The sequence below is a fragment of the Marmota monax genome, unplaced genomic scaffold, assembly GCF_021218885.2.
Source record: "Marmota monax isolate L192 unplaced genomic scaffold, Marmota_monax_Labrador192_F-V1.1 WCK01_AAM20220418_F8-fsc00012, whole genome shotgun sequence".
NCBI lineage: Eukaryota > Metazoa > Chordata > Mammalia > Rodentia > Sciuridae > Marmota > Marmota monax.
In genome coordinates this window covers 28642175-28656371 of record NW_026695227.1, presented here as the reverse complement: position 1 = coordinate 28656371, position 14197 = coordinate 28642175, and the positions used below count along the sequence as shown (strand labels likewise).

The 14197-nt window shown below is 36.9% G+C and overlaps 1 long non-coding RNA gene across 1 annotated transcript; it reads left to right on the top strand.

Annotated features, from left to right (window-relative positions):
• The first annotated feature begins 233 nt into the window (after positions 1-233).
• Positions 234-13794, top strand: LOC124087431 (uncharacterized). Its single transcript, XR_006850051.2, has 2 exons — positions 234-961; positions 12850-13794. It is a non-coding gene; the product is annotated as an uncharacterized LOC124087431 (long non-coding RNA).
• The last annotated feature ends 403 nt before the right edge of the window (positions 13795-14197 follow it).

Genomic DNA, 14197 nt, shown 5'->3' with positions numbered 1-14197 from the left:
TACACAATCCTCCATTTTGCTTGGTTGTGTAGACCTAGACTTTGGAAAACAGATGGGAAAACAGACTTTGAAACTAAAAGCCCAAGAATTAGTGTGTCTATTTTTATCAGGTGGTTTTGTATAATCCTCAGATTTAAAAAATACCCTGAAGAAAGTTGTTTGTAGATCAAAATTTCCTCATAGTATTGTCACAGTGAAATATCTTAACAACTAATATATTATCAACCTGCAAACGAGAAACCACTAACAGTTTTCAATGCATTAAATAATTTAGATCCTATCTCAAAAGTTTATTGCAGCTTGACAAGAACACTTCTCGATCTTACATTCTGTTGGTTCGATTCTATGAAATGAGCAGCTGGTTGTATCCAGACTTTTAAAGCTCCTGGTTTCAAAATAAGATTCTAGAGCTGCTTTAAATTAAAGATTTAAGATTTGAAAAGTTACATATACAGTATTAGTCAGGGTCTATTTAAGAAAAGAGAAACCATTCTAGATATTTTAAGCAGAGAGAATGTAACACAAAGATTGGTTCCATGGGCGTTGGAAAGGCTGGAGGACCAAGACAAAAAAGATTAGTGACAGATTGGTAACTACAAGAAACTGATTCCTCCCTGAACTAGTGTAACCGACTCAGAACCAGGAACAGAAACTCAGGGGCCGGCTCTGCTCACCACACTGCACGCAGTCACCATCCCCACTGCCAGTGCTGTGAATAAGGCTGCCACTACAGCCTCTGTCACACTCAAGCCACTGCCAATACCGTTGCTGTTACTAACAGCCTCCGTCATGCTGCTGCTGCCATTATTACCATGGTCACTATGGGTGTGGCTGCTTTCACCCCAAACTGACACCCATAGGCAGGAAGAAAGGGAGGGATGGAGTCACTTCTTGCCTCTTCTTGCTTTAATCCTTTGGGGAACCAAGGAGCAAGGTGACCTGGACAAAGCAGTTCGAGATGGTAAGAGACAAAGCTACAACCAATTTGTAGATTTAATTGGTGGCTTTTATTAGCAACTCATAAATTGGGAAGCTGCCTCTGTTATATAAATAGAATAAAAGTTCCCACGGGACACTTGTGGAACAGTTGGTTTTATAAGCTGGGAGCAAAGAAACAGAACAACATGGGGAAAACCCCAATATGTTAACACCAAGTTACTTTTTGGTAAGGGTTGAAGCCGAGGGGACTTTCTAATTATGCTGACACAGATAGGCTGGAATCTCTTGTTTCCAAGAAAAACTGCTCTGTTTGGGGATCTGTTTCTTTAAAATTTCATTTTAATTATGTGGTGTTTATCTCGAGTGACTCCATTTTGGTTTGGTTGGGGCCGCGTACAGGAGTTTAGTTGAAAACAAGGGCCTCCTGTCATTTTTGTTTAATGGTACGATCCCAACCCTTTGCAAGAGAGCAGAGCACATAAGAGGAGAAACTAAGAACATATAAACAAATGGCCTAAATGATAGAGATTGGTAAAATTGTTCCAAGTTTTGAAGGTGATTTTTATAAAAAACAAACCAATTAGATTTACACCAAGATTCTAGAATGGTGGCTAAGTGATCAATTATGAGCATTTACACAGGGAGAAGATAGCCATGAGAAGCTTGCTGGAGGTTATTAACCTACTCTGTTCAATACCTCTGAAACCAGATCATCACAAGGGCCACATCTTAGCGACTCAAAAAATAACAATGGTGGGATATCTTGAGTTATGTATGTTTGAGAAACTTGCCCCAAATCAGAGAGAGAAGGTAATATTTTAGGTCACCTATTCTTTCAACATCCATGCATTTGCTACACCTCATGGGTGGAGAAGATTATAGTTCAGGAAGTGTTAGGTGCAGGGCAGGCTGAACTAACGTTGTCTGCAGGGTGGTCTGAACACTTGACTCTCACCCTCACCCGTCTGGTTCCTTATCGCTTGTTTGCCTCAAGTCTGAACACTTAACCCCTCTCAAGGCTGAACACTTGACCCCACTCAAGGCTAAACCTGTATGGTGAAACAGAAACTCATATCTGACCCCCGCCCCGTCTTCCTGAAGGCAGAAGATGACCCTCTTAGCAACTACTTTATGATCCAATCACTGTACGCCAACAAGGCAGCTTGCAGGCCCAGACAGCCCATTAGATTTTGGTTATAAAAACTCTCTCCTGCCAGGCCCCCGTCTCTTGCTCTCTCTCTCTCTCTCTCTTCTCCCCCCCACCCTTTTCTCTTCCTTCCCTGTTAATCAGATACTGCCACAATAAAGATCTCTTGGTCTCTCCAAGTGTTGTGGTCCCTTTCCTTTCAGGAAGAACAGCAAAGGCAGCTGGAACTCAGAATGATTCAATGCCTTATCTAAGGTCACAAAGTTGGGAAATTGCAGAACTGGGACTGTGATTCAGATCTCTTAGTTAGTAGTTAGTGTTTTAGTATGCACTGCTGCCCCCAAATGATGGAAAGACTTGCACAGCCATCTTTCATGTTTATAAGGATGATTATTTCTTGATGGGATGGAAGATTGGCAGGGAGTCATCTAAATGTTTTTTCTGTGAATTTTGCCATGGATTTGGGGAGCACAGAAGAGGTGGGAAAAGGGGATAAGAAGGTTAAGGGGTTAAGAAGTATTGATGATACCAGGACTGTGCCTGGGCATGCTGGGGCCTTCTGGATTACTTCATTTCCATATCATCTTTCTAGTTTAAGCTAAAACTGTTTTGAAAAACTCTCACTTTTAATAAAGTATAGTATCCTAAAGTTTACCTGAATAAACTATTTTAGGTCTTCTGGAAACAAAGTAACAAGTGAAGTAAACCAAAAGAATTTGTTGCCAGAAGTCCTAAAAGAATGACCTGAAATTCTCTAAACAGAAAATAATTAAAGAAGGAATCTTGGACCATTAGGAAAGAAGGAAGAACATGGAAAACCAAACTATGGGTAAAGACTGTAGAATTTCCTTTTTCTTTTGAATTTTATAATTTATGATTGATTAGTGAAGCAAAATTATAATACTGTCTGAATATTGTAATATTGTTCCAAATATTTATAGAGAAAATATTTAATACTTTTAGAAGCACAAGAGGATGAAGGGAGAGATAATTTCTTTACTTCATTCAAACTGGTAAAATGGCAATTCCAGTAGATGGTAATAATGTAATAAACACTCCAAAATAAGTTCATTATACAAATAGATACACTCAAAAACACTATAGGTTGGGCTGGGGATGTGGCTCAAGTGGTAGCGCGCTCGCCTGGCATGCATGCGGCCCAGGTTCGATCCTCAGCACCACATACAAACAAAGATGTTGTGTCCGCCAAAAAATAAAAAATAAATATTAAAAAATTCTCTCTCTCTCTCTCTCTCTCTCTCTCTCTCTCTTTAAAAAAAAACACTATAGGTAAATAAAAACTAAATTTTAATAAAGTGCTAGTTACATAAAGGCAGAGAAATGAAAACAGATCAGATCAAACAAAAAAAATGGATAATACTCTGGCAAGATATTTGGACTAATTTTTTTGAGCTTATATTTTAATTACTGTGAATGTTTTTAATATATATATAACATGTTAGTATAATGGCAAATGTATTTAATATGTAGATAAACATATAAAGATTAAAAATTAAATTGAGATTTAATTCACACAAAATATTTAAAAAGACAGACTTATGCCCTAATAAATAAAAAAATTACAGTACATGTAAGTGATCTAAATATGTCAGTTAAAAGACAGAGATCTTACTATGGACTATAAAAATGATTCACCTATATGCTGTCTATAAGAAACTCACTTCAAATATAATAACATGCAAGGTGAAAAATAAATAAAAGTATGGAAAACATGCAAGCATTAATCTACAAACAGAAAAAAATAAATATATTAACATTAGATAAAGTAGGCTTTAGTTAGAAAAACTAAAATTTATAGAGACAGAGAATATTATAGAATGATGAAAGTGTCAGTCCGCCAAGAAGACATAGCAATCCAAGCATATATATACTAAAAAACAGAGCTACAAAACATGTGAAGCAAAAATTGACAGAATTAAAAGATAAAGAGATAAATCCACAGTTATAGTTGAAGACTTCAATACCCATCTCTCAAAAACTGGTAGAACAACCAGAAAGAATATGTATGATATGTAACTCAGCAAACACCATCTACCAAGTAAATAATACTGTTGCAGTCACAGTGAGGCAGATTGCTTGCCAGAAGTGACTCCATCATGTGGGAACATTTTGTGGAAAGTAGCACACAGGGAAAAGGTTACATTAGGTTAAAGGAAGTTGTGATTAGGGAAAAACAATATATACTGTACACAGAAAATAGTTATCTGAGCTCTGCAAACAGAGAATTACAATATATGCTGCACACAGTAAATGTTGCACACAGAAAATAGTTATCTGAGCTCAACAAACAGAACATTCCAGGAAGTTAAGTGTCCTGGGAAGTTATTAGTTACAAAATATTAACATATTATAATAGAGTTCCTGCCTGCTGGTACATAGGGCTGCTTGCTGCTGATGATAAAAGAATGAGGAGCAGAACTCAAGAATGCTCTGCTCTTCGTGGTTTACTTCATGAGTTAGTTTTTCTTCCCATCATTTCCACGGCAATCCAGGAAGTAGTTTTTCTTTGTGTCAATACCAGGACAGAACACCACAGTCAACAATTGCAGAATGCATGTTCTTTTGAATGGCCACAAGACATATACTAAGACAGATGATCTCTTGTGCCATAAAAAAATATATCAACAGTTTTTAAAAATGAAAAACATGAAGTTAATTGTCTGTTTACAACAGAATAAAACTAGAAACCAATAGCACAATAACAGGAAAATTCCCAAATACATGGCAAGTAAACACACTTATAAATATAATTCATGGACCAAAGAGGAAGTAGTAACAAGGGAAATTTTAAAAAATACATCACACTTAATAAAAATGGATATGCAACAGGTCAAAATTTGTGGAACACAGGTAAAACAGTGCTGACGGTGAAATTTAAAGACTGAATACTTCAGAAATAGGTTAAAGCTCAAATAGATAATTTATGTTTTTACTTCAAGAATTAAAAAAAGAAAGAAAGAAAAGAAAAAGAAAAATAGCACACTAAACCTAAAGCAGGTATAAGGAGGAAATGGAAATACTAAAAATGAGAGTAGAAATCAATAAAGTTAAAAACAGAAAAACAATAGTCAATGACAGAAAAAAAAACCTGTTTCTTTGAAAAGGTTAATGAAATTCATAAACCTCTAGCAAGACTGACAAAGAGAAAAAAAAGGGAAAACAAATAAGTAATTTTATGAACAAAACAGGACATATCATACAGATCCTATAGACATCAGAAGGATAATAAGAGAAAACAACAAACATCTATATGCACATAACCTCCACAACTTGGATGATATGAACAAATTCTTCAAAAAAATACAAACTTACCATATCTCATGCAATATTAAATAGATAACTTGGGGCTGGGGATGTGGCTCAAGCGGTAGCGCGCTCGCCTGGCATGCGTGCGGCCCAGGTTCCATCCTCAGCACCACATACAAACAAAGATGTTGTGTCCGCAGAAAACTAAAAAAATAAATATTAAAATAAATAAATAAATAAATAAATAAATAAATAAATAGATAACTTGTTCAGCCCTATGATTACTGAGGAAATTGAATTAACAATTTACTCCCAGAAAAGAGAACTTCAGGCGTAGACAGTTTCATTGAAGAATTCAACCAAATATTCTAAGAAGAACACACACAAATTCTACACAATTTTTGCAGAAAAAAACAAATTGGGTAATTTTCCATACCTTTATGAAGCTAATGTCACCCTGATACCAAAACAATAAAAAAATACAAAACAATACAAAAATAAATACATAAATAAATAAAAATAAAAAAGAAGAAACAAAGAAAGAAAACTACAGACCAATATCCCTGTTTAATATACATGTGAAAGTATTAACAGAATATTAACAGAGTTCAACAATATCTAAAAAGTAGTACACACTATATCCAAGCAGAGTTTAATCTAAAGATGCAAGGCTGATTTAATATTCAGAAGTCAATGAATAAAATTAATCTAAAAGAGCTAACATCGTACTTAAATATCAATCATGCCTCTAACATTGTATTTAATGGTAAAAATTTGAATACATTTTTTCTGAGGGGAGCAAAGAACACTCCCACTGCTTTAATTCAATAGTGTTGGAAGTTCTAGACCTTGCAGTAAGTCCAGAGCAGGAGGTGAAGGCAGGAGGTAAGGGAACGTAAGTTGAAACAGAAGAAATGAAATTATTCCTATATGAAGATGATGTGATTTTTTACATAGAAAATCCCCCCCAAAATCTACAAAAACCCCTCAGATAATCTCACGATATAAGATAAGCATACAAAAATCAATTATATTTCTGTGTGTTAGTCATGAGGACATGAACAGAGAAATTAGAAATAAATAACATTTATAGTTCACAAAAATTGAAATAATAAGGTATAAATCTAACAAAATGTGTAGAACACTTGCATGCTGAAAACACTAATGAAAGAAATCAAGAAAATCTAAAGAAATGGAAAGATGTACCATGTTCCTAGATCAGGAGACTGAACATAATAAAGATATCAGTTTCCTCCCAATGTATATATAGGTTTAATTTAATTTCTATCAAAATCTCAGCAAGAATTTTGATAGATCTAGACAAGATAATTCTAAAATTTATATGAAAAGCCAAAATAATCAGAATAGCTAACATATTTTGAAAAGACAAAGTGGAAAAAATCAGTTTACTTGATTTCAAGAATAATTATATAGCTACATTAATCAAGACTGTGTGGTATCAATGGAGCAGTAGACACATAGATCAGTAGAAAAGAACAGAGAACCCAGAAATAGATCCACACAATTATGCCCAACTGATTTTTGACAAAGCACAGAAAAAATTCAAGGGGGAAAGAGCCATTATAACAAATGAAGCTGAACAGTTGGTTCTCCATTGTCAAGAACATGAACCTCCACCTAAATCTCACATCTTAATAAAAAATTATTCAAAATGGATGATTATCTTAAATATAAAGCATAAAAATGTAAAACTTTTTGGAAAAGAGCAAAGAAAATCTTTGGGATCTAGAATTAATCAAAAAGTTCTTAGAGTTGACATAAAAAACAATGAAAGTCAGGCACAGTGGTACCTACCTGTCATTCCACTATTTGGGACACAGCGGTAGGAGGATCATAAGTTCAAGGCCAGCAAGAGCAACTTAAGGAACTCTTTGTCTTGAAATTAAAAACAGAAAGGGTTGGGAATGTTGTTTAGTTGGAGAGCCTTGCCTGGCATGTATAAGGCTCTGGGGTTCAATCCTTACTGCCACATACACACATGTACATATCCCAAACTAAACAAACAAAACCAAGAAAAAAACCTATAACTGATAAAATAGGAAAATGATTGAAAGGAAAGTGACCACAACACTCGGAGTGACCAAGAGATCTTTATTGCAGCAGTGCAACAGAAGAGAAAAGAAAGAAAAAGAAGTGGGGAGGGCCCAGCTGGGGAAGGCTTTTATAGCCCTTCTTCTGTGCTGCCTAAATCTAACAGGGTCTCTGGGTTTGCAAACTGCTTTGTTGGCACACAAGGGGGTTAAGTGCTTGGCCTTGAGCAGCAGGCTGCGTGTTCAGCTTTGAGCAGGGGGACCAAGCGCTCAGCCTTGAGTAAGGGCTTGGGCGTTTGGGCTTTAAGCAAACAGGTGATAAAGAACCAGACAGAGGGTTACAGAAGCCAGGTCATCCTGCAGCTAACTTTGGCATGCCCTGCAGACAGCTTACTCAGCCTGTCCTTCATGTAACAATGATAAAAATGAACTTGATCACAATTAAAAAGTTCCCATGGAAAAGATTCTTTTAAGAGGATGAAAAGACAAACTATTGGAGAAATACATACAGACCATTATATAAATACACGTAACGCTATTAATTATATATATTGCTATTAGTATTTAGACTCCATAAGTAAATCTCAAAACTAAACATTAGAAAAGTAAACTTTCCAATTAGAAAACAGGCAAAAGACAGAAAGAGATGCTTCAATGAAGAGGATCTGTACATGGCAATGAGCAGTGAATTGCTGCTCAACCTCATTAGTCATCAGGGAAATGCAAATGAGAACCACAGTGAGATACGACTGTACACCTATCAGAACAGCCGAAATGGAAAAGTCATGATGACAGCAACCGCTGAGCAGATTAAGAGAAACCGATCATTCATACGTGGTGCTGGGAATGGAAAGCAGTAACTCCAATTCAGAACATCATCTTTTGGCAATTTCTTTAAAAACTAAATATGCAACTACTGTATGACTCAGAAATTACATTCCTAGACATTTATTTCACAGTAATGAAAACATGTTCACATAAAAACGTGTGCATGAATGTCTGTAGCAATTTTATCCCTAATAGCCCAACACTAGAAACAAACCTCATTTCCTTCATCCTTACCATGAAATACTCCTCAGCTCTAAAAAGGAAAAAAGTATTCACACATGCAACAGCCTGGAGGAGTCTCCAGAGAACTATGCAGAGTCATAAGAACAGATCTCAAAGAATTAAATACAGTGTGATTTAATGACACTGATTTAAATGACATTTTTAACACAACAAGGTTATAAAACAGAGTGCAGATCAGTGGTTGCTAGGGGTTAAGGAGGGAGTGTGGGTGGCAGGGAAATGGTTATCAATGGGCAACCTGAGAGATCCTTGTGGTGATGTTTTTTATTTTGACACTATCAATGTCTATTTGCAATATAGTATATATGGTATACTTTTTCAAGTTGTTACCATTGAGAGAAGTCAGGTACAGGGTCTGAGGCTCTTTCTGCTTTATTTTCTTACCACTGCATATAAATTACAATTATCTCAAAAATTTAAAAAATATTAATTTAAAAGTGCTCTGTAGTATACAAATAATTCACCATAAAGGGCGCTACTTATATATCATGGAGGTGCCTGTCTTATTCTAGACCATGCTCCTGAGCTCCACCATTGACCATTGTTGCAGCCTGGGGGTGACTGTCACACTGAGAAGGCATGAACTCTGAGCAACACTATGGAGTCAGATCACCAGGACTTGAGGAGGAGCTGGGGTTGGGGACTGGAGAATAGTAGTACCAATGTGTACCCACCTTCCTCCTTTCTTCCTCTAATATCTTGAAAAACTAAATTTATTCTGAAATATTGCATCTAACTTATTTGAATATAATGATAAGAATTTCTCTAGGGCTGGGGATGTGGCTCAAGTGGTAGCGCGCTCGCCGGGCGTGTGTGAGGCACTGGGTTCGATTCTCAGCACCACATAAAAAATAAAATAAAGATATTGTGTCCACCTAACACTAAAAAATAATTTTTTTTTTTTAAAAAAGAATTTCTCTAAACCCATTAACCAAATATTAGTTAGGGTGTATGTTATAAAGGCTTAAAGACACTTCAATGTTTCTCACATACGTGCTTCCTTAAAAATCAATATTCATTTCACACAATTTCCCCAGAAATGCCTCATATTTCTTTTCCCAATCGTGTCCAAGCCAAGGACAGACTTAATTACCATCTTGTACCTCTGAGATTCCAATCACGGCATTGTGGTACACATCACTTACTCTTTTTTGCCTGTTTCCTCTTCCTATAGATGAACTAAGACGGACTCTTTAAGAAATCCCTGCTGTCATCAACAATCTTCTGTTTTCCATTCTGATTATATCTTTCTTTCACATTTTACTCAAGCTACAATCTTGCTTCGTCTTCTCTTTCCCTGTTTATTTTAACCATGGGATTTGACAGATACCCTCTTTCTGTCCCCACAGGGGAGGCAAACTATTTCTTATCATTTTTATTTCTTGCCTTGGAAATAAAATAATAGATAGATTTCCACTTCGCTGTGCACTTTCTTCTTAAAAAAAAAAAAAAAATCTCCACAGAGCTAGATGGTTGGTGTCAAGTGCTTTGTAGAATCTCAGTCATTTCTTTTTCATTGATGTGATGATGTGAAGGATGCCTGAGTGATTATATGGAATCTTCATTCCTATCTTTAAATGCTTAGAGAGAGGCTTCTTATAAAAAGGAGTGAAATTTAGAAATATTTGGGATTAAGATGAGGTCTCTCTGGAGTCCTGTGGCTGGTATCACAGATGCTGCTGTATGCTGAGACTGTTGGGTTCAATGACGTTCATAGATGCCCACCCAGTGCCCACTGTGAGCACCTGTGTGGGTGGGGAGGTGCTGGTGCAATTTAAGTGGTCTTGTTCTTTGCTTTCCTAATGAGACGGACTCAGCCATCAAAGTCTTGGATTACCATGTGGCTCGAGCTGTGAGAGCTCTGAGGTATTCATGAGATCTGAATTTGGTTCCCCAGAGCCAACTGTGATTGAGAGTAAAACCCCCACTTAAATCAGTGTGTGTAAAGAGCTTATTTTAAAATCCAGAGAACTTCTGGAATCCTAGACTTCCTGTAAGAGAAACTGGGAACCAGAAATGTTAAATGTCAGTTGCTTTCTCCAAGTCTTCCCCCTCTCCCTTTTCTCTGTCTCCCTTTCTCTTTCTAACCACTTGGTCCTTCCTGTCCATTCTCCCACGTGCATGCTCCTCTTCCCTCCCCCATCCCACCTTGTCATTCACTCTAGGCTTATTGTTCTAAATGTCTACCAGCCCCAACTTTTTATCATCATCTTTCTACACAGCCTGCTCCATGTCTTGGGAGTTTAATTCCTAAATCTCTGAGGAAAAAAAAAATTAGTCCTGATACTCTCCATAAGAGCTAACTCTAGATTTCTGGAAAATGGATCTCATCAGTGGCCCTCTGAGATCTAGGGTTTCTCCCTCACCTGTGGCAGGTGCTATGGGTAAGATAAGATTACCTGAACGTAATGGAGTACTTTTTTCAAAATATTTGCTTGTTCAATTATTATATCCTGCAATATGTTCAAATAAAGCTTAAACTTTATCATGGAGAGAGAGGATACTTCCTCACAATTCAGCCTGATCCTTCATCCTCCTGTAGCAGAGTCTTATGGGAGCTGCTATGTAACTGTGAGGATCATGGTATTGGGCAGAGTTAGGGTGAAGGAAAGAGCAATGGGTTGAAGGTTATAAATCCAATGATTATAAGGCCCAACATGATCCCAACTCACTTTGTGACCTTGGGAAAATGATATCATTTTCTGGGCTGAATCATCCGTTCCACATGATAATGGTGTAAAGTTTGTTGCTCAGTGAAAGGAAAAAATCCTGTAAGAATATATGGAGTCCAAGACTCTTGAGGTTAACTCCACATGAGTCCAAATAATGCAGGATGAAACCACAGCTGTAGCTGACTTTAAGACTTCTTCTGGCTCTGATATTCTGGGATTCAAGTCAGGAGAATTTGAGGTCCTTAGAAAACATTCACTTATTCAAGAAGAAAGCTGACAAGATCCAAGATATGGCACTAGAAATTTTCAAGAGAAATTTATTAAGACAGGTTCCAGGGTTTCAGAATCTAAGCTGAGAGTGAAGATGGAAGGAAAAGTCAATACTAATAGGAGTGGGAGGCAGTGGGGTGACCCAGTGAGAAGCAGGTTTATGTAATATGGATCCTATCATGATCGCCAACAGAAGGAAGGCCGAGGAGGTGACCTCCACTCCCAGGCAAGGTGAAATAATTCTTCTGGCCTTAGCCACATTATATAATAAAGTAGTAAAAACAAAATAACACTAATGAATATAATTAATAATACATGATAATGTATGTTTTATCAAATAATATCAATACATGAAAGTACCAAGATGGCACATGGTACATAGTAGGCTGTTTTTCCTCTCCCCTTGAATTGCGATACAGTTGAAGTACTACTTAGACATCTTCTAATCAACTTCTCTAAAGATTTTACCAGCTGAGTAGACAATAAGGCAAGGTCCTAGGGAGATTTCTATGATGTGTGTACAGGACAGATGCTCACAGAGAAATACCTTAGAAGAGCTCATCCCAACACTGTCCTTGTTATGTTTTCTGATGCTTTGTATGTGTAATATCAAATAAGAAATTGATTCTCAAAGACATTCTGCCTCCAAGCACTCTTCCTGAGGTTGTTAGGAGATCTGAACTTGACAGTTTATATTTAACTACACAGATCTGAGTGTTAGGTTGAGAATAGGGTCAGAATTCTACCCAAATTCTCATCTAAATTGAAATAACAAGCAAGACATGGCAAATAGGAAATTTTCTTGAAAAAAAATATTAGGTCATTAATTCTTGGTATTTAAAAATGTTATTAGTATTTTAGTTCACATATTCTAGCAAACATATCATTTGGATAATAGAAACTCTTCTAGTAAATTCGACTATAGAAGATCTAAGAAAATTATAAAGCTTATAAGAAAGTATTGGTCCAAAGATAGGTCAAACTACAAGACAATAGGATCTTGAGCAGCTCGTAGAGTATAAGAAAAACAGACTGCATTTTCCTTGAAATTGCAGAAGTGTCAAACGAAAAGTTGTACTTCCTTTCTTTAAGTAAGTCAAACCATGTTACTTGAATCTTCAATGAGTAATATTCATAAATTGTGAATGATGAGTTCTCTTTTCATTCTTCAGAGCCAGCTCACAAAGTTGGTATGAAGAACAGAATATAAATAAATCTAAATGTTGAAATTTTAAAATGTGTATATAGGTGAGAGCAGTTGAAGGGGAGAAGGAAGAAGAAGAATGGGAAAATGCAGGAGGGCTAATTTCTTCCTCTTACACAGTCAAGGGTCAAAACCCAGACTATTATAAATGAGTCAATAAGTAGAGATGAAGGACTTATAATTTTAAGGTGGCAGGGAAAGACATTTCTATACCTTTTCTTTTCTCAGTAATCACCCAAAGCAACAAAAAGAAGAAGAAATACAAGCCCCAACTCTGACAACACTGGAGAGAAGATATGGGTAATAATAAGCCTAAGAAGGAAGATGGATGACACAGGAATCAATGACAAGATTGCCTCCAAAGAGGCCCCACTGGGAAGCAAGTGGGGTCCTAAGGGAACATTGAAAGTTTGAAAAAGAGGTGGGTTATACCCTAAGTCTCCACTTCTATTCTTCCTATCTGTAGTAAGAGAAAACGGAACCAGGCAGGTCCTGGGCTCAGGAACTCCAAGCCCAGAGACAGCAAGTAGAAGGAAGATGGAGGTTTGTAAAACTTTTGATGTACATCTGGCATTTTTCAAAAATTCAAAACCTAAAAATTGGCATATTAAAGATTAATAGCCACAGTCACCCCCTACCATCTCACCTCACCGCTATAGAGCACAGGCAATAACTGGTTTAAATCACTCAGGCAAAAGATTAAAGGATTCTTTCCTAGGAAAACAGACTCATCCCAGAATAAAAACTCACAGATCCTAACATCTGGGGAACTCCCATGAAGAGCTGTCTCCTGCTTACCATGAAACCCACTGGATAATGAGTCATGTCCAAGTATGTCGTCAACCAAGAACTATCCAGAATTTCAGACCAACATGAAAGAGCAGAAGGAGGAATCCCAGCATCCTAAAAGGAAAAGAAAAATCCAGGAGAACTGAAAAAAAATGTGGAAATTTCCTAGAAAGTAGAATAAAAGATGGATGAATAGTAGAAGAAGGAAAATATGGGAGGCCCAACACCTGGATAATGGGAGTTCAAGGGAGAGAGAACCAGTGGGGTAAATTTATCAAAGAAACAATACAAAGAAAATTTCTTGAAATACAGGATGTGTATGTATGTGTATGTGTATGTGTATGTATGCCCAGCTCAGTGAATAAAAAGTGTGTCTACCAAAAAGCCATATCATTGTGAAATTTCAAAACCCCAGATATAAAGAGAGGATTCCAAAAGCAACAAGAGTGAGAAGGAGAAAATCAAATCACGCAAAATGGCTGGGCATAAGAAGGGCATTGTATGTGGCCCTTGGAATGCTCATGGAGATTTTTTTCTTCTGATTGAGGCTTCCTTTCTCATGAAGGCTCACTTTCTGAGTTTTATCCCTGAATTCTTCCCTCACAACCTCTCTTGCTCTGCCTATTGAAGACATTCCTAGAAAGTTCTATCACATCATATTCAAAACAATCTCTTCTCTCCTTAACTCATTTCCACATCCGACACTGTGTCAGAAGAGTGTATACAGGACCTGGACTTGCCTCCCAGCCATCTCTTCAAACATCATCTGAACAGGGTGGTGGTCGAG